This window comes from Phacochoerus africanus, chromosome 5, assembly GCF_016906955.1.
Source record: "Phacochoerus africanus isolate WHEZ1 chromosome 5, ROS_Pafr_v1, whole genome shotgun sequence".
Classification (NCBI taxonomy): Eukaryota; Metazoa; Chordata; class Mammalia; order Artiodactyla; family Suidae; genus Phacochoerus; species Phacochoerus africanus.
In genome coordinates, this window is record NC_062548.1 from 113509950 (window position 1) to 113533476 (window position 23527).

The 23527-nt window shown below is 47.2% G+C and overlaps 1 pseudogene; it reads left to right on the forward strand.

The window, feature by feature from the left end:
• The first annotated feature begins 13049 nt into the window (after window positions 1–13049).
• On the forward strand, window positions 13050–20580 carry LOC125128490 (histone H3.3C-like; annotated as a pseudogene).
• Window positions 20581–23527: the final 2947 nt, after the last annotated feature.

The following is a 23527-nucleotide window of genomic DNA, read 5'->3' on the forward strand; positions in this document are numbered from 1 at the left end:
AATGTGTCAGAATACTCAGAGCACTTTCTAGCCCTGGGACCCCATGATTCTGATTTTTATATCAATACAGAGCATCATTTCCACTAGTGAATAAGAGGTAGGGGCCCCAGATTCTGGGGTATTGTGAACATTCCCACTTATTGATCTGGGGTGATTTAGGAAGACTCCTTCCAGAAAAAGGCATATGTTTTGTATATGTATACACATATATATACACACCTATATGTATATACATGTATAAATATACTTCATATATATTTTTTCTGTATAGTATTATGGTTTGGCATTTTTTGTGGGCTGGAAGTTATGCTTTATTTTTTTAACTAAATTTTATTAGAGTATAATTGATTTACAACATTGTGTTAGTTTCAGGTGTACAGCAACATGAATCACACAGACATACATCCTTTCCTTCTCAGATTCTTTCCCCATACAGGTCACTGCGGAGTATTGAGTAGACCTCCCTGTGCTATACGGTAGGTCCTTGTTACTCATCAATTCCATACACAGCAGTGTGTATATGTCAATCCCAACTGCCCATTTTACCCCTCCCCCCACCCATATGTTTTGACACTTAAAAAAAATCGTTCCAGGAGCCCGTCGTGGCGCAGTGGTTAACGAATCCGACTAGAAACCATGAGGTTGCGGGTTCGGTCCCTGCCCTTGCTCAGTGGGTTAAGGATCCGGCGTTGCCGTGAGCTGTGGTGTAGGTTGCAGACGCGGCTCGGATCCTGCGTTGCTGTTGCTGTGGCTCTGGTGTAGGCCGGTGGCTACAGCTCCGTTTCGACCCCTAGCCTGGGAACCTCCATATGCCGCGGGAGCGGCCCAAGAAATAGCAACAACAACAACAACAACAAAAAAGACAAAAGACAAAAAAAAAATCGTTCCAGCTGGGAGAAGAATGCTCCTTCTGGGGCTAGCAATTCTTTGGGATAGCAAAGGACCCATAAGACACTTCTCTTTGATATGCACGCTACCCAACCCAGAGCCACACAGCTTCTGTCTGGCCCATCCACTCTGAATGGCAATATTCCTCTGTCTTAATCCTCCTGGGACCAGGGACCAGGCAACCACTTGTACAGTCCAAAGCCCACTGAAGTTATTCCAACTAGTCAGTCCTAAACTCTTCCCCCGACCCTGCCTTGTCTTTCTGGCAAAGACCCCAATGAAGCCATGGTTTAAACCTTCCTCTCGGTCCTGTCTTCTGCCTCCTCACCACCTGGGTGAGCCTGCATAGAGCACTGGGCTGCTTGTTGCAAACCCCTGTGAGCACAACAAACGTAGTCTTTTCCTGAGCCTCTCCTCTGTCTTCTCTTGTGGCCGCACCTGACTCACCATCATGTTATAGCCTACAAACAAGGTGCCAAAGATCCCCAAACATCTCAGTAGCCCATGGCATCACATCTGGTCTCTTTGCTACATCAGCTGCTTAGAAATGAAGCTGACTGTTGGGTGTTGAGTGTGCACAGGTGTCCCAAGACAGGTGCGTCAAGATCCCAGCTTTTGAGAAGCTTGTAATTTCATTAGGACGATAAGCTACAAACAGATGAATGGTTCAATGACAGAAGATGCAAATGACAGTTTAAGACATCCCAGCACAGCCCAGGGTGAGGACAAGTAAGCTGAAGCCCAGGGTGCTGGGCAAGGCTGCTGGGCAAGGCTGCTGGGCTGGGGATGCTCCTGGGGCTACCATCTTGCTTTGTTACCCATGTAATCCTTGACCCGCTGGGGAGTGAGGGTTTGGCCTGGACCCCTAACTCCATGTGTTTGGCTCTCTGGGCCCCCAGTCTCCTTGTTTTATACATAGAATGGAACTGGTGCTCATTCTCCTTCTGTTCTCAGAATACGTGCTGCACAAATGCAGGGCTGGGGTTTGCAGGGGAAGAGCCAGCTTTGGCTTGTGGAAGAGACTGGTGTCCTGTGTCGCACCTCACCCTCCCCTCCCCACACTGGACAACTGATGGGCCCAAGAGAGCAGGGTCAGCAGAGCTTCAGGTGGGGGTTCTGTGGACAGAATGCACAAGCTCAGGACCCTCATTCGCTGTGAAATACATGCAGAGAGAGAACAGAAGCACTTTTATTTGGGAGGAACACTCTTGGGAAAAAAAGTTCAGCTATCATCATCTCTCATTTAGTTTCTATGAAACGAGGATTCAGACAAATCCTAGCACTTTACTTTGGGCTGTTGGCCCGAAGGAGACCTCGTGTGTGGCTGCAGTGTCCAACTTTCCAGTATAGCTCCCATTTCTGAGATGCCTAAACCACATCCCTTATTAATATCCAAATGCTTGCAACACCACCAAAGAAACCTCCCTTCTGCCTTTCTGGCTCAAGTCGGCCTCAATAAAGTGTGCTCTAGGGAGAAAACCCTTCTTTCTTAGTAAGAGAAACCCCTTTCAAACCGCAGGAGGTTCGAAGCTATAAGCCTCAGAATATCTAGCTGATAAAGACTTAAATCATGGAGACCTTCCCTCTGGCATTTAATAAGAAGCTTGGAAGCAGGCAGTGGTTATGATTGTTTAGTGGCCCAATGATTTCAGCAGGGCCTGGACTTTTTCTGTGCTTTCTTTCCACCACGCTCATGGCTGCAAGATGGCAGCCATAGTTTCAAGCAGCACATTCTTACATGAGTGACCATAATTAGAAGCGGATGGGGCTAATGGCCATTCTCTTCACCTCTCTCTCTCTTTTTTTTTCTTTTTAGGGTTACACCAACTGCTTAGGGAAGTTCCTCAGCTAGGGATTGAATTGGAGCCACAGCTGCCAGCCTATACCATAGCCATAGCAATGCCAGATCCAAGCCACATCTGCAACCCACACCATAGCTTGCTGTAACACCAGACTTTTAATCCGCTGAGAAAGGCCAGGAATTGAACCTGCATCCTCATGAAGACTAGTTGGGTGCTTAACTCACTGAGCCACAACAGAAACTCCTCTTTTTTTTTTTTTTTTTGGTCGTCTTTTTGCCTTTTCTAGGGCTGCTCCCGCGGCATATGGAGTTCCCAGGCTAGGGGTCTAATTGGAGCCGTAGCCACAGGCCTACGCCAGAGCCACAGCAACGCTGGATCTGAGCCACGTCTGCAACCTACACCACAGCTCATGGCAACACCGGATCATTAACCCACTGAGCAAGGCCAGGGATCAAACCTGCAACCTCATGGTTCCTAGTCAGATTTGTTAACCACTGTGCCACGACGGGAACTCCTGGAACTCCTCTTTGATCAAGGAGAAAAATCTTTCTGAAACAGAATTCCTTTATGTTTCATTGGTCAGAACTGGATCAGATACCCACCCCAATCAAAAGCAATTCTTTGTTGACTAAGACCCTGCCTTCCCTACGGGGGTAATATCACCCTCAATGGGATGAAACTGGGTTGTTGGGAGAGGGGGGCAAAAACATCTCACTCTTTTCATGTAAAAAGCACATGTACATACAGTATATTAACATATACAGTGTAGCTATGGTATTAAAATTTCATGGGAGGGGGAAATTAGGGGAAAAAAGTCTTAAAAATTCTCCCTAATAATTTTTTTTGGCCTCATCCTCAGCATGCAGGAGTTCCCAGGCCAAGAATCACACCTGAGCCATAGTAGTGACAATGCTGAATCCTTAACCACTAGGCCACCAGAGAACTCCAAAAATAACTTTTTAAAATGTTGATCAGTGCACAAAAAAAGCCTGCACATGGATGTTTATAATAGTTTTATTTATACTTGCCAAAATTCGGAAGCAACCACAATGTCCTTCAATAAACTGTGGTACATCTAGATAATGGAATATTATTCAGTGCTAAAAAGAAATGAGCCAATTAAGCCATGAATAGACATGGAGGAAACTTAAATGTATATTACTAAGGGAAAGAAGCCAGTCTGAAAAGGCTACCTACTGTATGATTCCAACTATATGACATTTTGGAAAAGGCAAAACTGTGGAGACAGTAAAAGGATCACTGATTTCCAGGGGTTGAGGGGAGGGAAGGATAAATAGAACACAAAGGAATTTTAGGGCAGTGAAACTACTCTGCATGACATTATACTGAGGGATATATGTCACAATTTTTCCAAACCCATACAATGTACAACACCAAGAACAACCCTAAAGTAAACAATGGATGATAATGATGCTTCAGGGTAGGTTCATCCTTGGTAACATGTACCACTCTGGTGCGGGATGCTGATGATGGGGGAGACGGCGTGTGCGGGGCAGGGGTATATGGGAAAGCTCTGTAACTTCCCTTCAAGTTTTCTTTGAACTGAAGACTTCTCTGAAAAAAACAAAGTCTTTCTTTAAAAAGGTTGAGAACCTCTGACCTGGACCAACCCTGATTCATTGCCAGAGCCTAGGGACATTTCTTTTGGCCAGGAAGTCTGGGGAATGAGGGCCAAGTAGGCACCAACAAGGTCGGCCACATCCTGCCTAGAAAGAAATGTGCTCTGTGGGGGGAATACTTGGTGGGTATGTGCATAGGTGTGAAACTTCACAGGCACACTAGTTACAACATGTAACCACTGCCTTGTTTTCAAAGATGGGCTGGGTTGGCTAACTCCATGATTGAGCTGGGTTTGTAAGTTGAGGGCCAGGACTGAATTTCTGGGGACAATAAAGAGCATTGGCCAGGGATTTTGGAGAAATAACAGCCACTTAAAGGAGAGTTTTATGAAGTTTGGCTGTGAGGTCAATGACTATGCTAAATGGTTCAAAGCATTTCTCTCTCTCTCTCTCTCTCTCTCTCTCTCTCTCTCTCTCTCTCTCTCTCTCTCCCCCTCTCTCTCTCTCTCTCTCTCTCTCTCCAACAAGATGAAATCTGGCTCTAGATCTGGCATTCTAGGCCAGTGAATTCAGACCACTGGGCTCAGTGAAAAAAATTGAGGAACCGATCTTTTGGAACAGTTGGCTAACTCCAGGCAATATGGAAAGTCAGGGGCAAAAAGGTCTTCCTTGCATTCTTCCATTCCTAGAACCCATCTCAAATCCTCCCCCTATTTCTTCCTCTAACAGTTGTCTTTCTCTTCATGTTACTAGCCAACTGTGTTTCCAAGCCCTTGGCCCTGCATTAAGTCAACTAATGTGCTCTGCTCAGGAGAAGTTCTGGGTTTTAGAAGCATTCTTTGCTGGTAGTTGAGTGAGCTGAGGAAGAGGCATCAGTGCCCTGGAGTCGTTGATGGAATTATCCTTGTTGCTCTATCCACCACCATTTCCACAGGCCCCATTTCAGTTCTCCTGGAGTCTTGTCTTACAGACTTTACATGCTGCTTAAATGCTTGCTTTTTGGACGTCTTTGTGGTCCTAGGAGGTAGGGACAAGCACATACATCTGAAAAACCTGGTTCCTGAGGCAGGATAGGGTAAAGGTCTCTTCTGCTATGGGACACCTGGAGCAGCCCAGATGATGCTCCTTGGCAGGTATAGACGCCAGTGTTTTCACTCCTTGACCTAGTCCCTGCAGCCCACACCAGGGACACCTCTGGCTTACTTTACTGAAAATCAAAACTAGTTAGCCCCAGGCAATGGAAGTCTAGGTGATGCTCACCTTTTTCTTTATGCCTTTTTATAGAAGAGTGGTGTTCAGCCCTGACTACACATTGGCATCACCTGGGGAGCTTTCAAGTCACTACTGCTGCCTAGACTTAAGCCCAGACTAATTAAACCAGAATCTCTGGGGGTGGGGCTCCGGCTTTAGGATTTTTTTAAAGCTCCCAGGTGATGGGATATGAATGAGAACTTGAACATGTATATGTGTGTGTGTTTTTTTTCAGTGGGTCCACACTTTTTTTTTTTTTTTTTGGCTTTTTGGGGTTGCTCTTGTGGCATATCGAAGTTCCCTAGGAGTGGAATTGGAGCTGAGCCACCAGCCTACACCACAGCCACAGCAATGCAGGATCCAAGCCGAGTCTCCAACCTACACTGCAGCTCAGGGCAATGCTAGATCCTTAACCTACTGAATGAGGCCAGGGATCAAACCCCTGTCCTCATGGATACTAGTTGGGTTCGTTACCACTGAGCCACAATGGGAACTCCTGCCATACTTTATTTCTTAAATCTTAAAAGAAAATAAAACAATTCTCACTTTGAAAAAAAATTTTGGCCCCATTTTGGCCCCATCTGCTCGATTCATTCCAAGAATTTTGCCCTTTTATTTATTTAAAAAGTATAAAAACTAACCGTGAAGGAAAACATTGTATATAATAAGAAATATACGTTTTCAGTGCTGTGTGTAAAGGAGAAGAAATTCAAATAAAGTAAAATCATAATTTAAAATAAATAACATTTACATTTTATTTCTTTAAGTGAGGTAACTGTTTTTGTGGCATTTTCGTTAAGGAGAAAATATGGGAAAGACCTTCAAAAATGAGTAACAAATCGATTGAACGTACATTTTTTTGGGGGGGGGGGTGATACACAACCTTGCTATGTGCTGACCTTTAAATAGATCTTTATTTCTGTACTGACTCATATCATAGTTGTTTCTGGTGGAGGCCGAGCTTTTATAACTGCATGTTTTGTACCAGATGTGGTTGTAAAGGCACGGGGTGCTGGGATTGATTGAGGTCACTGAAAGCAGAACATAGACGAGTAGAGGGTAAGAAAATGTGGCATCGTGCCTTCCCATGTACCCTTTCCTTCTTTTTAGCATCAGTTCTGTCCAGGAAGCAGCTGCTGAGAACAGGTACCTTGGTAAAGCTAACCGGGGGCTTTCCCCCCATTGACCGAGCAGACATGCATGGCCTTCGGGGTTCTGGACTCAGAGTCCCTGGCTGGGAGCTCTTACCTCTGCCCAAGCTGGCAGAGCCTTGAGCCTCAGGCTGAGCCTGTGCCTCTCAGAGCAGCTGGGGTGATTTACAGGGGAGGGGGCCCCGCTTTGGGTCAGGCTCACATGCTCTGGTGACTAAGGGGATGGTCACACGAAGGGTTTCTTTCTCTGAACCTTCCCTTTCAATGTTATCTGCTGTATTAACAATGAATCTGCCTAAGATTTCATTGAAGGATAACAAAGTGAAAAAAATAACACCTTGAAGTTCCTGTTGTGGCTCAACCGTAATGAACCCAACTAGTATCCATGAGGATGCGGGTTAGATCCCCGGCCTCGCTTACTGGGTTAAGGATCTGTCATTGCCATGAGCTGTGGCGTAGGCCAGCAGTGGCTGCAGCTCCGATTCAAGCCCTAGCCTGGGAACTTCCATATGCCGCACATGCAGCCTTGAAAAGCAATAATAATAATAATAATAATAGTAATGCCCTGCTATACCGAGGCCCTAGCCAGGGCCGGTGTTCCTATGTAACATGCAAAGTAGCCCAGCGACTACACACCGACATCCCAAACATGACAGTGCAGAATTTCTACCGAACTTTGTGGTCCACTCTTCCCTAAAAACAACAGCACCAGTCACATTCATGTGAGTGGCCAAGATCTTTATCGTCAAAGGTCTTGGATATATACTCATTAATTCCTATTTTCCTCCCTTGTAATTATTCTCAAACATTTGCCCAGCAATGCTGGGTCTTCAGTAGCTCATAAGACCCCCGAGGGGATGAACCTTGCTACTGATATTTCCTCCCAGGACATCTCTAATACACCGAGTTGCACACTCTGGGTGCCTAATGAGTGCATGGGAACTGCCCAGTGAGAGCACTAGCTCTTTGGCACTTTGCTGTTGCATCAGCCAAGTCAAATGACTGGAATGGAAATCACAGTCAGAGCCAGGGGACCTTTATTGATCATCTGGGAGTCAATCTAACCCAATGCCTTCAGTTTATGGAGACAGACCCAGAGATCAAGAGCTGGCTAGTAAATGTTAAAATGGAAATAACCCAGTTAAATATGTCACCAGATTGCTGCCTCCCTGCTCCACATTCTCCTGGAGGGTCAGAGCCCTGGAAGCAAAGTGAATATGGTTAGAACTATTAAAGTCCATTTCAATGGAAGAAAGATCCTATCCGTATATTAACTGAGGACATGCTCATCGATTTCCCTTAGCAATTGTGATACTTAGAAACTCGGTGTAAAGCTGTTGTGGTTTCATGTTTTTTTACAAAATTGGACTAACCGGCTTAGCGTTAGGAATGACATCCTCCAGTGTAGGTCCCTTTTATGGGGAGAAAATGAAGACACCCCAGAGCTAGCTGCCCTCCTGCAACCCAGTGTAATCCAACAAGCCTGCATGGGCTGGCTCACCCTACTTCCCGGCATGAAAATCATGCCTCAGCCCCTTGTCCTGTTCTTGTTCTAAAAATCCAGTTCCCAGGGACCTTGGTCTTTCTTCTTAGAGGAAACTGGGCAGCATTTTGGACTTAGCATCCAGAAAGAGAAGCCTGAGTTTGGAGCGTCCCTGAGGTCTAGTCCCCTTTCTGGAACTCTGGCAGATGCCTCCGCTTAGCCACTCACTGCCCTGCAAGCGCCCTCTGCCTCCCCAACTCCCTTCTGCAGCCCACTTGCTGCAGGAAGCCCTTATTCTCTGGCTAGTTTGTCTCTGCTCTGCAGTGGCTGACTTAGCCCCCAATATCCTTGCTGAGGGCTCACCCATCTTCCCTCCCTCTCTCCCCACCAGACCACCTAAGCTGATGTACACCTGCTTCTACACCTCCAAGGCCACTCTTCAAAGCCCACCCTGCCAGCCCTGCATGGGACAGGTGGGAAGTGTGTCCTAACTCTTCCGCTCTCTAGCTGGGGGACTGCAGGCTGATTACATCCCATTCTTTTTTTGAAACCAACTTTATTATGATAGAACTTACAAACGAAAAGTGCTCTCATTTAAAATGTTCAGCTCAATGAGTTTTGACAAATGCATACACACCCCTGCAAATACCACCTGGTCAAGAAAGAGAGCATTTCTGTCCCCTTAACTGTTCCTTCCCTTACCGCCCCAGCAAGTGGTTGAGCAGCTTTCTCTCACTGCAAATTACTTTGACCTGTTCTAGAAGTCATATAAAAGGAGTCATAGGGTGGGTTCTCTTGAGTCCCTAAAGACTTCTTTCTCTCAGCATGTTTCTGAGATCCATGCACATTTTTGCATCTCTCCATTCATTCCCTTTTATTGTTGAGTAGGATTTCATTGCAGGGATGACCCACAACATTTTTATCTGTTCACCTGTTGATGGTCCATTTTTTTCCTACTTTGGTGCTATTATGAAGAAGCTATGATGAGTAGATGTGCATATGGCTTTGTGTGGACATATGTTTTCATTTCTTGGTTTTTCATTTTTTGCATTTTTTTTTTCTTTTTGCCATTTCTAGGGCCGCTTCTGTGGCATATGGAGGTTCCCAGGCTAGGGGTCGAATCAGAGCTGTAGCTGCTGGTCTACACCTGAGCCACAGCAATGTGGGATCCGAGCCACATCTGCAACTACACCACAGCTCACGGCAACGCCAGATCCTTAACCCACTGAGCAAGGCCAGGGATTGAACCCGCAACCTCATGGTTCCTAGTTGGATTCATTAGCCACTGAGCCACAACGGGAACTCCAACATATGTTTTCATTTCTTAGTTAAACTGGAGTAGAATTCCTGAGTCACATTGTAAGAATAGGTTTAATTTTATTAAAAAAAAATTCTTTAAAAACCCTGCCAAACTGCTTTAAAGTGATTGTACCGCTTCACACTCCACCCTTAATCTATAAGGTTCTAGTTGTTCCACATTCTTGTCAGCCCTTGGGGTCATCATGTTTTCCACCTGAGCCATTAGAGGAGCAATGCCGGATCCTTAACCCACTGAGCAAGGCCAGGAATTGAACCTTCGTCCTCATGGATGCTAGTCAGATTCGTTTCCACTGAGCCATGACGGGAACTCCAGGAACCTCTTATATGAGGCAATAGGCCCTAGGAGTTCCCACAATATTGATTTTTCTTGATCATCGCTTTGTTACCTCTCCAGTTCAAGAAAAGTCAGTGGCGGAGGTCCTGTCATGGCTCAGAGGAAACGAATCTGACTGGGAATCATGAGGTTGTGGGTTTGATCCCTGGCCTCGCTCAATGGGTTAAGGATCTGGCATCACCATGAGCTATAGTGTAGGCCGAAGACATGGCTTGGATTTGATGTGGCTGTGGCTGTGGTGTAGGCCAACAGCCACAGCCCTGATTGGACCCCTAGCCTGGGAAACTCCATATCCAAAAAAAAAAAGAAAAAAAGAAAGAAAGAAAAGTCAATGGTAATCTACTAGCAGCCGCCTATCCCTTCCCACCTCAACCAAACTCACAGTCAGAGTCGGCCTTCATCTCCGCAATGTGGAGTTCTCCCGGCAGCCGAGACTCTCCTCTGTCCCTCTCCTGAGTTGACAAACCACTTTACATTCCATATGACCCTCCTCCTGGTTTTTCTCCTGTGACCCCATGGGATTTCCTTTTTCAAAGCTCTCTTTCCAACTCACCCCTTCCTCCAGCCAGTCTCCCCTTTGTAAGCCTTTAGCCCTTAAATGAATGGATTTGGGGGCTATCAAACAGATGGATTGTGACATAGGACTTTGTTCTGAGCCCCTCTGAGCTCCATGTTTCCAAGCCGGATGTCTCCATCTAAATGTTCCACAGGCACCTCAAACTCAGCATGGCCCCAGGAGATGCTTCCCCTCTCTGTCCCCCATGACTTCCCTTCTCCCATTGGCTCCCCCATTTCTGCTCCCACATCACCCGCCTTTTGGTTACCCAGGCTCAAAACCCTGGGGTGACCTACAGCTCCTCCCTTTCCCTAATCTCTGATTTCGCATCTGTTACCAAGTCCTGCCAAGTCTATCCCTTGAATTCTCCTCTTTCTCTTCCTCCTAGAGTCTATGACCCTGGCCCTCACCTGCTGAAGCCTGTTGCTTGGTCTATTTGTGACCAAGTGGCAGCATTGCTGGCTGCCTAGCTCACAGCCATTTCCCATTCTTCCCTTCCTGCCAGGAGACCCCCACAGACCATGGGAGAGACAGAAAATCTAGATGCTTCCTTTCCTAGCATCCTTTGCAGCCATGGGACCTAGTTCTAATCAATAAGCTATCAGAGGAGGTCTTCTGAGAGGCTTCTGGTGTGATTTCTCTCTCTCTTCTCACTAACCCTCTGCCACTAGTGACTCTTCTTGTTCTTAATTCCCTCCCACCCCTATCCTTTTATGCCAATTCTCTCCTCAACATGTCTGCCAAATCATCTCTCAAAAACAGAGTTTTGACCAGGTTATATTCCTGCTCTCAATAATTCCCCTATCCGATGATGGAGAACCCTAAAAATCTAGAGCCTGGCACATAAAGCCTTCCAAGATTTTGTTCTAATGTATTTTTCTTTTTTTTTATTGTCTTTTTGTCTTTTCCAGGGCCGCAAGCGCTTCCGATGCCTGATCTCATTTAATTCTCCCATGGCCTTAACCCACTGAGCAAGGCCAGGGATCAAACCCGCAAGCTCATGGTTCCTAGTTGGATTTGTTAACCACTGAGCCATGACAAGAACTCCTCTAATGTATTTTTCTTATTTTTTTTCCCTGAGATTTGTTTTCATATCTCAATGCCTGGCTGAAAGGGGATACGTGCTTTCCCTGTTTATGAGTTAGGGGTCTCCAGAGCTTAGGAGGGAAGGTGGTTAGAAACAAGAGAATGACTTTCCGTGGCCTGTCCTGTTACCCCGTTCAGGACAGTCTTAGGAGCAGGTGCCTGACGTGTCTGCCCATCATTATGTGATCCGACTCAAGAAGACGAAGGCCCCAGCTAAACTGCTCCTCCCACACACTGCGGAGTCTGAAATGCCACCACTTGCAGAATCAGAAAAGCAGGGGTGCTTGTCGTCTATGCCATCCTCAAAAGCAAGGATTTATATGACAGCACAGGCTGGAGACAGGGGAGGTTATCTTGATCCTCGAATAAACATCCTCCTAAATAAAAATCAGGAAGAAATAAAGATCTTCTCACATAAAGCACAGGTGGATTCCAGAAATTATGGTGATGGGGAGAGGAGAGCGGGGATGATGAAAGAAATAAGACACACAGAGCGCATAAGCCTAAACGTCTCACTGACTTGTATCCCAGCCTCCAGGCTCATCACATTTAACTACCCCCTTGGTTCTGCTTCCTGAAAATAGTCATCGTAAAAATAGCTAATATTTATCAAGCGCTTCCGATGCCTGATCTCATTTAACTCTCTCATGGCCCTAGGAAGTGGGCACTGTCCTTTCTCCCATTTTTCAGTTCCTTGCCTTAGGTTTACAGCTGACAAGTGGCAGAGCTGAGACTAGAAGTTCAAAGTCTACTTCTGTCCCAGAAGCCCCACCAACACTCCTTCCTTGACTCATGCCTGCCTGCGTGCGTTCATCCCTTTGCCATTGACTGACTCACAGATCTAAAGGGAAGTAATACATAGGTCCTGCCCCTGAGCAGCTCACCGGCTAGTGAGAGAAACACCTACATCAGCAAATATTCATACTGTATCCCAGTGAGCGTTATTATTACCACAGGGACCTGAGCGGGTTACTTGGGTTGTCCTTGACGTGTACCAACCTCTTGGAGTTTGTGCCTTCTCGTCCGATCCCAGGCTCTTTCCATGATCTTCTGTTTTCCTCCATGATGCTGACGTCTGCATTTGTGACTTTACCTGATGCCCCCTGACATGCTTTCTCTTATGCTCCATTCAGCGCTGGCTCCCCCACACCCTGTCAGGTCTGAGCAGGGAAAAGGAGGGGGACCTCAGAGCAGCCTGGGGAGCCAGGTCTCCTCATGGCCCTGCCTCTGACTTCCAGCAAGTCCTTGGATGAGCCACTTAATGACAGAAGGCCTCGTTCACCACTTTTTGTGCAGAGAAGGGTAGGATCAGATGCTCTTTGAGGTCACTTTAACTTTTGGTATCTTATGACCCTAGCTTAACATTCTGACCGGGTGTCGGGGGAGTGGACTTTCCAATAAGACCCTCTCCCCTCTCCTCCCGTCTCCCGGCCTCAGCCCTTACTTCGATAACCTTCCCCTCCTTTTATCAGGTAACCCCCTGCTCCGTGTGCCCAGGGTCCTGGCTCCATCCTGGGTTATAATCCACTGATGGCTGACCTTGAATGGTTTTCAAGGTTCCCTCACCCACATCTGGGGTCCAAATGACAGATCGGGCCATGAGTCACCTGTGGAAGCGGAGGAAATCCAGGATCGTGAGCTCCTGGCTGAGGCTCAGATCCACTTGAGTGAGCTGGCGGCCTCCTTGATACCAAGGGCCAAGACTTCCTTCCTTGCCAGCAGATGATCACAGAACACAGGAGAGAGGCTTGCTGGCTGCCACCAGACCCACGCTCGCCCTTTGTCTAGGCCCAGAGTTAATTATTTAAGAACAGCACCCCAGGAATGGGTGCTGTGGACACTCTCTTTAAAGAAAAGCATTTCGGGGGGGGAATGGTTGTGGCTCAGGTTCTTCTTCCTTCTTCCCTCCTCCCCCAACTCAGCCATGGGTCGGAAACTAGTGCCATGCTAATGCCACCAGCTCAGCACCCTCTGATGGAACCAGGATGACATAACCACAGGATACTGAGACTTATAGATGGGAAATGACGTATCACAGACAATTTAATCCACGACAAGCCTGGCCAGATCAGAGACTCATGTCTTCAAACATGAGTCTGAAGTCCTCTCTCTGCATTTACAGCCTTGGTTTGCCCTGTGACACCCCGCTCTAGGTAGACTGTTCAGATATAGAAAGAGCTGCCATCCTTTCTGTAGCAGACATGCGCAGCAGAGGAGGACTTTTGGAAGAAATGAATTCTTCTGCTCTGGAAGATAACGTGTTCAATGCTTCTGAGCCTAAGCCCTGGACTTCCCTTCCTTTGTGTTCCTGACATTTGCTGTAATAAATATCTCTTCTCTCAACAGAAGGAACACATAGATGAGAGCACAGCCGCCTCCCAAATGTCTAAGCTCCTCATCTCCGTAGCCAACCTGCTTCCTAGAACATCTGCCTCGCAGAACCACCCTCCTGGAGAAGGAGCCAGTGTTTACCCTTGTGCGATTCTTCAGCACTTCCTGGGCATCTGCTATGCCCTCAGCTCGGCAGGAGGCCCCTCTGCAACATATGAAGAACTTTCTTCAATGAACATTCAGACTGCGCTTACCATGGGCACAGAGCGAGGCTGCACACAAGAGGCAAGTCCTCGCCTGCTTCAAGCTTACCATCCAGCAGCATGTGAAACTTATCAGAAGATGAAAATATGCAAATGTGACAAGAATATGTTTCCGATCCTTAAGGAGTTATAATAGCGTAGGGACCATAAAATGTGGTGATCAATCCACAGTATTTTATCTAGAAGCTGTAGCCAATATCCAGCCAGCCAACCCCTGGCTGCCGGGAAGAACAATGGCCTCTGTTCAACTGTGCTGACAAGGAAACATGGTAAGAGAGAGCTCTGGTTCTGGACTCAGCCGCGTGCTGGCTGTGAGGTCTTGGGCAAATGCCTTAGCCTTTCTGGGACTCAGGCTCCTCCTCTGTAAAAGGGTTTGCCTTGCTTCCTTGCAGGGTTGTTGTGACACAGGTAAGTTAATATACATGCAGACAGCTTGCAAACTAGAAATAGCACCAAAAGGCCGTTTTTATTCTTAAGACAAAAGGTCGGTATTTTAAGAAATAAAAAGTTCTGAGTTTGAGGCTAGTTCCCCTAGGATTCCCGAGGACGAGGGAGTTCACACCGCAACAAGCATGTGCATACCAAGTGCATTCACATTAAAAATATTAACATGAGTTTCCATCCATGACCTTCTACCAGACCAGGGTCAGTTTTAAGTGGACTTTGCCCCCGCTTACCTGGGGGCGATCTCTAAACTGGCTACTGACATTGAAACCTATAATCAGAATGCTAACACTTGAGCTGAGATGGGGTTTTATTACACGTTGAATGAAAATACCCCCCCTCGGCAAGAATGACTTTATATCCTCGGCTACAAGTTCTGACCGTGTAACTCATTCATTCGGCAAGCTTCTTCTCTGCGCTGGGAAGCTCCTCTGTCTGGGAAGACAAAGGTAGTCAGGACAGGTCTGTCCCGTGGAGACCTGAGAACCAGGTCTAGAGGGAGCAAGTGTAGTCACTGGCAAGGTCCGGGGTACGTGGACGCCCCACGCAGGAACATCTTGCCCAGTCTGGAAGGGGGAGGCGGGTGGGGAAATGCTTCCAGCAGAAATGCTATTTCGGTGGGTGGCTGGAGGGTGGGGTGGAGTCAGCTGTGAAGGGGTGGGGTGGGCTGGAGAGGTTCCTGGCGGAGGGAACAGACGATGCAAAGGTGCAGGGGGCGCAGAGAGTGGGCAGAAACCAAAAGAAACCTGGAGCCAGGCTGGAGGAGGGCAGGAGGGGTGTGTCTAGAGATGAGGCTGCGGTGCTGGCAGGGGCTGATGTGAGGGGTGCCCCGTGCCACGGGAAACAGTTTGGAATGTCCTCCCTGGGAAAGGTGACTGGTCTGCTAGGGACAGTCAGGGTTTATGCCTGTTGCCTCACGGGAATGATGAATTGCACCATTTCCTTTTGCTCTTCAAAGCTGCCGGGGTTGGATGATGAATGATGCGGCCACCCCGTCCTTCGGGCAATAAGGAGGTAGGAGCCAGGCCGTGACTGGGGGAGGAACCTGGCCTCCTCTCCATGATGCTGGGGGTCATGGGCACAGAGAGACATGTCTCAGAACATTAATAGGATCTTTCAACCTTTCAGATAACTACTTCTCCAGCACCAAAAGAAGTGATTGAGGAGTTCCCTTCATGGCGCAGTGGAAACAAATCTGACTAGCATCCATGAGGATGCAGGTTCGATCCCTGGCCTCGCACAGTGGGTTAAGGATCTGGCATTGCCATGAGCTGTGGTGTAGGTTTCAGGTGTGGCTTGGATGTGGTGTGGATGTGGCTGTGGCTGTGGTATAGGCCAGCAGCTACAGCTCAAGTGTGTCCCTTAGCCTGGGACCCTCCATATGCCTCAGGTGTGGCCCTAAAGAAAAAGACAAAAAAAAAAAAGCAGTGATTGAGTTCTTATTTAGTCTCTTGAATTCTCTGTGACTGCCAGAAACTATGCTAATCATGCACAGAGATTTGAAGATGGCATATTTTGCCTCTGAAGGGTCAGTTAGGAAGAGCCCTGGAGCCACAGGGGAAGCCCTTCTTTCCGAAGAGAAGCAGCAGGCAGGATCTTCCTTCAGCCCAGACTGGGGAAGGGTAGGAGTCTAAAACCACCTCCCTCATCTCCAGCTTTTGTGGGGTGGGGGCTGGCCCTGAGGGGGACACTCAGACCTGTTCCCCTGTCTCCACTTCCTGGAAACTGGCCAGCCCTCCGTTGCGTGGCCCTAGGACTCAAAGGCCTCCTGGGAGCCCAGCTCCCTTCCCCATGACTCCCAGCAAAGTAGGCCTGTTATCAGAGTTAATGAGAGTTACTCACAGTTTAAGTGCTGTTTCCAGCCTGGAGTTGGCATTTCTGCTTTGGTTCAGCCTCTCCCACTATAATTAACTAATTAACTATCAACGAGGGGGTGATGCAATTATGACACAGCAAGCCTGGCTCCTCATCTTCCCATCAAGAACCCCAGAGCCTTCTAGAATCAAGGGAGGCTGGTCTGAGTTAGACAGGATCCTCCACCCTAGCGCTTGGTCACCCAGCCAGCTTTCAAGGCCACTCCTTTCCTTGGTCCCAGAGGCCAGGCAGGGACTGGAGCTGCCCTGAGGGTGAACACTGGACTCCTAGCCACCAACCACTGTGTGCCCTTAGGGAGGCCAAGGGTTAGTCCCTAAGGCTCCCTGAGCTTCCGTCCCTCCGTCAGTAAACAGACATAACAAAAGCTATTATTGCAGTGAATGTAAAAGTGCTTTGTAACACACCACACAATTGCTCCTTGTACTGGATGTGCAAATCAAGGCCCAAGGCATTAAGGGACTTGCCCAGGACCACCAGCAGGCAAGCGGAGCCTGGATCAGAATCCTGGGCCCTGTGCCAGCCAGCATTGCCCAGTCAGCTCGCTGCAGTGGGAGCCTTCAGTTGGCCAGTGCTCTCAGGACAGCGGACATACCCGAGGGGCAGGTGGTGGGCCCGGAGCTCCAGAGGGCAAAGGGCTGGAGGCACATCTACTCCAGCAGAAGCCTGGAAAATTCCAGAAGGCTCCCATGAAGGGGCCTCAGCCTGAGTCCCTGGTCCTGAGGCTCTCATGTGGCCAATGAAACTGGGCTGGGGGCTGCACCGCAGTGGGGTTCCAGCGGGCCCACAGCTTTGTTTTCATCCTGTGCCTCCGGTGTCCATAGGATGCCAGGGAGGAGGGCTGTTTCATAAAACCCCTTGCATAGCAGACTCACGACACTTCAACCTTGACTCCTCAGGTGGAATAACCGTGGAGCAGCCTCCAGTCAGAATTCTCCTCACAGTCTTAGGTTTGGTGATGGATCCCCAACTGTGCTGCGAGGTCCCCCTGGGGCTGGACTCAAGCTGTGGTCCCCTCTGCATCTCCCAGTGCAGTTAAACATGGCGCCCTGGCTGAGCAGCAGCTCAATTACATGCATATTATTAATCACAGCCTGTTTGTATTACTCCTAATTTCTTTCCAAGCCCTGTGCATGTAATTTCTAAACATGTTAGCCTCACTGTAATGGTACGCTAGTGCTATTTGACTCTCAAATTTTTATTTGACATTATTTTATCGATTGCACACTTCAATGCGGAATCTGCATACTTGTCATGGTTAATGGCTACACAGGATTCCAGGGGCCTGATGTCCCACACTTCCTTTAAGCATTCCCTGATTGCTGGGCATCTGGGTTGCCTCCAGTGTTTGAACACTATAAATAACGCCATGAGGCCACCTGGCTTTTCTCCCCCTCGCCTGGACATGAGGAGAGGGGCTGGAATGGGGGCGGGGACCTCTTCTCTCCTGCATTTCTGGAAAGCCCTAGTCTTTCCACTGCTTCCTTGGATTGGGGGTAACAGAATCCCCTGTCTGCTGCCCTGTCCCAGACAGGCCAGTGTCACAGAGTATCAATGGGGGATTTTTTATCTGGCCTGTGGTGCCCCCAAAATGGGAAAAGACACTCGGCTGGCTGAGGCCTCTGGACTCTTGAATCAGCAGTGCTCCCGCTTTGAACTCTTGACTTTGGAGCTGGCCTTTTGGGTACAGTGGCTGTCGACCCATCTCATCAGGTGGGCTCTGAGGGAGCCCCAATAAGATCCCTTTTGTTCTTGCAGGTCAATTCAAGGTTACACTGGGAATCAGAGTATGTCTGACCGGAAAAGGAAACTTCCTATTTAGCCAACCCAACTTTTCCATCTTACAGCTGAAGAAATTGAGGGCCAGAGAGTAGAAGTGATTTTCTAAGATCACGCAGCTGTTATGGCTCAGTTAGGCCAGAGGGTAGGAAGCTCCTTATACCCAAGCTGGGCCTTAGCATCCTCCAGCTTCCCCTCTGGAGCATATTTTTAGATTGGAATACTCACCATAGGTAAGATGTTAGCTTTCACAAAATCACAGCAGGGGTCTTTGGGGATACAGACAAGGAGATTCTAAAATTTATGTGGGAAGGTAAACCCAAAATAATTTTTAAAAAGAGCAAAGTTGGAGATTCACATTACCTGACATTAATATGCACCATAAAGCTACAGTTCTCCAGGCAGGGTGGTGGTAATGAAAGGATGGACAGAATAAAGAAAACCCAGAAATAGACCCACACAAGTACGGTCAATTGATTTTCAAAAATGATGTAAAGGCAATTCAATGGAGAAAGAAAAGTCTTTTCAATACATGGTGCTCAAACATTAGACCTCCTATAAAAAACAATAAACCTGACCTATGTCTCCCACCTTATACAAAAATGAACTAAAGTTAGATCAGAGACCTACATTTAAAATGTGTACTTATAAAACTCAGAAGAAAACGTAGAAGATCTTGGTGATTTTCGATGAGGCAGAGTTCTTAGATACAATAACACGTGTATGACCCATAAAAAAAATCGATAAATTGCACTTGATCAAAATTAAACCCCTTTACCTCAGCAAAAGACACATGAAAGAGATTGAGAAAACACCCACAGATTGTGAGAAAATACAGATCACATATCAGACAACAGATGTATATCCATAATATAGAAAGAACTCAAGAAGCAACCAAAATTATTGAATGGGCCGAAGATCTGAACAGACATCTCATTAAAGAATAAGATATGCAGATAGCAAAAATAATGCTCAAGATCTTTTGTCACGAAGGAAATGCAGTTAAAACCAGAATGAGACACCATCACATACCTACTAGAATGGCTAACAATAGCGACGTCACCAAATGCTGGTATGGCTATGAAGCGACGAGAACGCTCAGACATTGCTGATGGGATTGTGAAAGGCACAACCAGTCTGGAAAACACTTTGGCTATTTCATATAGAGCTAAACATATATTCACCATGTGATCCAGCAATTCCACTTCTAGGTCTCTAAAGTAGAGACATGGAAGCATATGTTTACATAAAAACCTATTCATGAATATATAGGGGTGTATAATGATATGTGACATCATCGTCACAATTGCCCAAATCTGGAAACACCCCAAATGTCCCTCACTGAGGGAATGGATAAACATGCATGCAGTGCATGCATGCAATGGGATATGATCCTGTGAGGCAATTAAGAGGAACAACCACTGATACATGCAACAGGTTGGCCAAATCTCAAATGCACGATGTTCAGTGAAAAAAGCCAGTCCCAGAAGGTTACCATGGGGAGGCAAATAATTTCCTCTCTACCTCCTGTGATAAAAGACAGATTAACAAGAGAAAAACAAGCAGAAGTTTATTGACATGGGTACTTTTGTATACAAGGGAGACACCCAGGAAAACAGTAATTGTGTGAGGTGGCCCAAGCCACCATCTAAAAACGACGTCATCAAAGATAAAATCAGTTGCGACAGGAGGTATAGGGAGGCTGCTTATGGAAATTTACCAGGAAAAGCGTGGTATACAAGGAGAAGGTTTATTACGCAGATGTAAGTCTTGCTTTCTCTATTGATGGCAGTTCTGAAGATTTAGAGTCATCTTTCTCTTCTTGGTAAGGTGAGGGAGACACCTTTACAAATGGAGACTTCCTTTATAAGTGTAAATGTCCTGCAATTGTGTGCACCAGCACCAGCCCAAGGAGAAGGGGGTGAGTAAGGAGGTCTCTTTACCTTGGCTCTACAAAAACAGACCACCCGCAAATCCACCGGTGGTAAAGCACCTGGCTACAAAAGTCGCTCTCAAGAGTGCGCCCTCTACTGGAGGGGTGAAGACACCTCATCGTTACAGGCCTGGTATTGTGGCCCTCTGTGTAATTAGACGTTATCAGAAGACCCCTAAACTTCTGATTCACAAGCTTCCCTTCCAGCGTCTGGTGTGGGAAATTGCTCAGGACTTCAAAACAGATCTGGGCTTCCAGAAGGCAGCTATTGGTGCTTTGCAGGAGGCAAGTGAGGCCTATCTGGTTGGCCTTTTTGAAGACACCAACTTATGTGTTATCCATGCCAAACATGTAAAAATTATGCCAAAAGACATCCAGCTGGCATGCCGCATACGTGGAGAACATGCTTAAGGATCCACTATGATGGGAAACATTTCATTCTTTAAAAAAAAAAATTCTCTTCTTCCTGTTATTGGTGGTTCTGAACGTTAGATATTTTTTTTCCGAGGGGTCGAAAGGTACCTAGGTGTATGATTGTAAGTGGAAAAACAGGGGACAGAAATCAGGTGTTGGCAGTTTTTCCATTTTCACTTACGTGTGAATTTTTAATACAAATGTGGGGACATTAAGCATCGATGCAAGTCAAAATGTTTCAGTGAACAAGTTTCAGCAGTTCAACTTTTTATTTATTTTTGTCTTTTTGCCTTTTCTAGGGCTGCTCCCATGGCATGTGAAGGTTCCCAGGCTAGGCGTCGAATTGAAGCTGTAGTCACTGGCCTACACCAGAGCCACAGCAACGCAGGATCCGAGACGCATCTGCAACCTACACCACAGCTCATGGCAATGCCGGATCCCTAACCCACTGAGCAAGGCCAGGGATCGAACCTGCAACTTCATGGTTCCTAGTTGGATTCGTTAACCACTGCACCATGACAGGAACTCCCAGCAGTTCAGCTTTATAACAATTATAAATAAACCTGTTAAATTTTTCTGAACAGTGCCAACATTTGGAATTTTTTTAAAGTAAATTTCTTATTTTGACTGCAAAATAAAATTTAAAAAAAAGTCAATGTCCCTTACTAAAGGGTAGCTTCTACTCTGTTTTCAGAGTTTCTCCTATGGTGCTATTTCTTAAAATAATCAGCTCAAAATGATCCTTTTGCCAAAGAGGCACACATACCTACATTACATACTGTATAATTCCATGATATGACATTCTGGAAAAGGCAAAACTACCGGGACAGAGACTAGATCAGAAGTTTCCAGGAGTCTGGGGTAGAGGAAGTATCTGAATTCAAAGGGGCAACATGAGGTTGGGGTATTGGAATTGTTCCTTATCTTCTCAGCGGTGATGATTACAAGAATGTGCATGCGTTAAAGCTCAGATGTCAGGAAGGGGAAGTGGGGACTCTGCTGGGCACTGGGGCTCAGGGGCAGCCCTCCGGACCCCAGAGGGATTGATCTCCAAAAGGGAAGCTCAAGGCACTAAGGGGCTGGGAAGTCATCAGATGGTCCACACCAAGGCGAAACCAGTAGGGATCCCAGGAGCTGAGCATGAGGCAGGGGGTTGGTCATGGGAACTCAGATCTCTGCTGATGCCTGCCCCCCAGGAGAAGGTCACAGAGCAATTCCAATAAAGCCAGCTAGGAGCCTGTGCACTGGAGACTAGAGTCTGGACTGGTCCCACATGCTGGAGCGGCAGTGCTAGACCTGCAAGTCGGGGTCTGGAGGTGCTGCTGCAGAACCTGACACGGCCAGCTGTGAGAAATGCACGTGTTGGGAGCAGTGGGGAAGCAGAAATATGCCCTGGGCCAGATACTGTCCCTCCCCAGGTCCAGGCTTCCTGTCTGCAGAATGAGGGTGGGAAAACTGGACTTCAAAGTTCTTATGAGCCTTAAATGACAGTGACAGCCAAAGTGCCTAATACCTAGTAGCTCAGGTGGCAAAAATGCGACCAGCAGGGATCTAATTGGTTCAGTTGTCTGCTAAGGAGGTTGAATGAATAGTGTAAACTGGTGGTTCTCACACTTAACTGAGCATCATAATCACTTGGGGGCTTGTCAAACCAACTGGCTGCCTCCTCTCCCTGGAATTTCTGAGCCTGTAAGCTCTGGGGTGGGTTCTGAAGCCATGCATTTCTACAAGCTCCCCAAAGTTGCAGCTGCTGAGCTCCTGGCCTGGAGATCATGCTTCAAGAACCATTGATATAAACACCAAGAGAGTTGACTTTAGAGCCACATAATTTAAGCAGGAAAATTCTGGTTCCACCACTTCCTAGCCCTGGGACCTTGAACAACTTACTTAACTGCATGGTATCTCAGCTTCTTCACCTAAAATAAGGATAGTTGGGCCTTAGGATGATTGTGGGGTGTTGTAAGGATTAAATGAGTTAGTAAATGAGTAAAGTACTAGAAGAGAACCTGATAAATTGTGAGCACCCCAAGGGGTCAGCCAGGCTCTTAAAATACATCCACAATTGAGGTTAAGAGCATCACTCTCATGTTCAGGTAGAGAAACACAGGGTCAGAATTAGGAGGGACGGAAGGACACAACTCATCAGAACCAGAGCTGTGTCCCGAGCCCAGGTCTTCCAGCTTCCTAGTTAGGGCTCCTTGCATATCAGGACTCACAGATTCCTGGGGCTTGGTTCCTTTAAACTCTAAGCCCTGGGAATGGATAATTAGGCCCTTAAGGCTGAGTACAGGAGAAAGGAAATGGGAAGGAGGCGGCTCCAGGAGGATGTTTGTCTGAGAACCTGGCACAGAACAACTCAGGATACACAGAGTGGGCATTTTTGTGCCTTCAGAAGGCAGATATATGAGGTGACTCAACGTCCTGCCCACACGTTCCCTCTTGGCTGTGTAACTGATTGAAGTCATCAGTGAATGATGCGGCAGGTGCAAACGGATCACCCACTGATGGTTTACACAGCCCTGGAGGACAACTCTACTCCCAGCCTAATATGGACAGAAACCCCAGCTACTGGACTACAGCATCAACAAGCACAGCAAGCCTTCGTGGGATGAATCAGAGCATCCCACTCACCCATGCGGAACATAGTGTCAAAGAAGCAAGGATCAACAACAGCGAGTTCCGTGGTGCGTGTGTGTGTGTGTGTGTGTGTGTGTGTGTGTGTGTTTAGGGGGGTCTTTTTATTCCCCAGTCCTAACTGCAGTCAGTTGCCTTGCACCAAATGCTCATGAACAACAGGGGATGCTGGGTCTAGAGTCAGCCCAACCGCTAATCTGCCAAGGAGGAAACTCTGACCCAAGCCTGGCACTCGATGGGTTTATAAATGGATGGCCTCTGAATTCCAGACTCTTCTGTTCCCTGGTCTAAAAGATACATCTCCTTGGGAGTCTCCCAGCCAAACCTCCTCTCAACATCTTTGTTTGATTTTCTCTTTTTCCTATCCCCACTGTCTCAATGGATGACAGCATCCCCTAAGCACCCA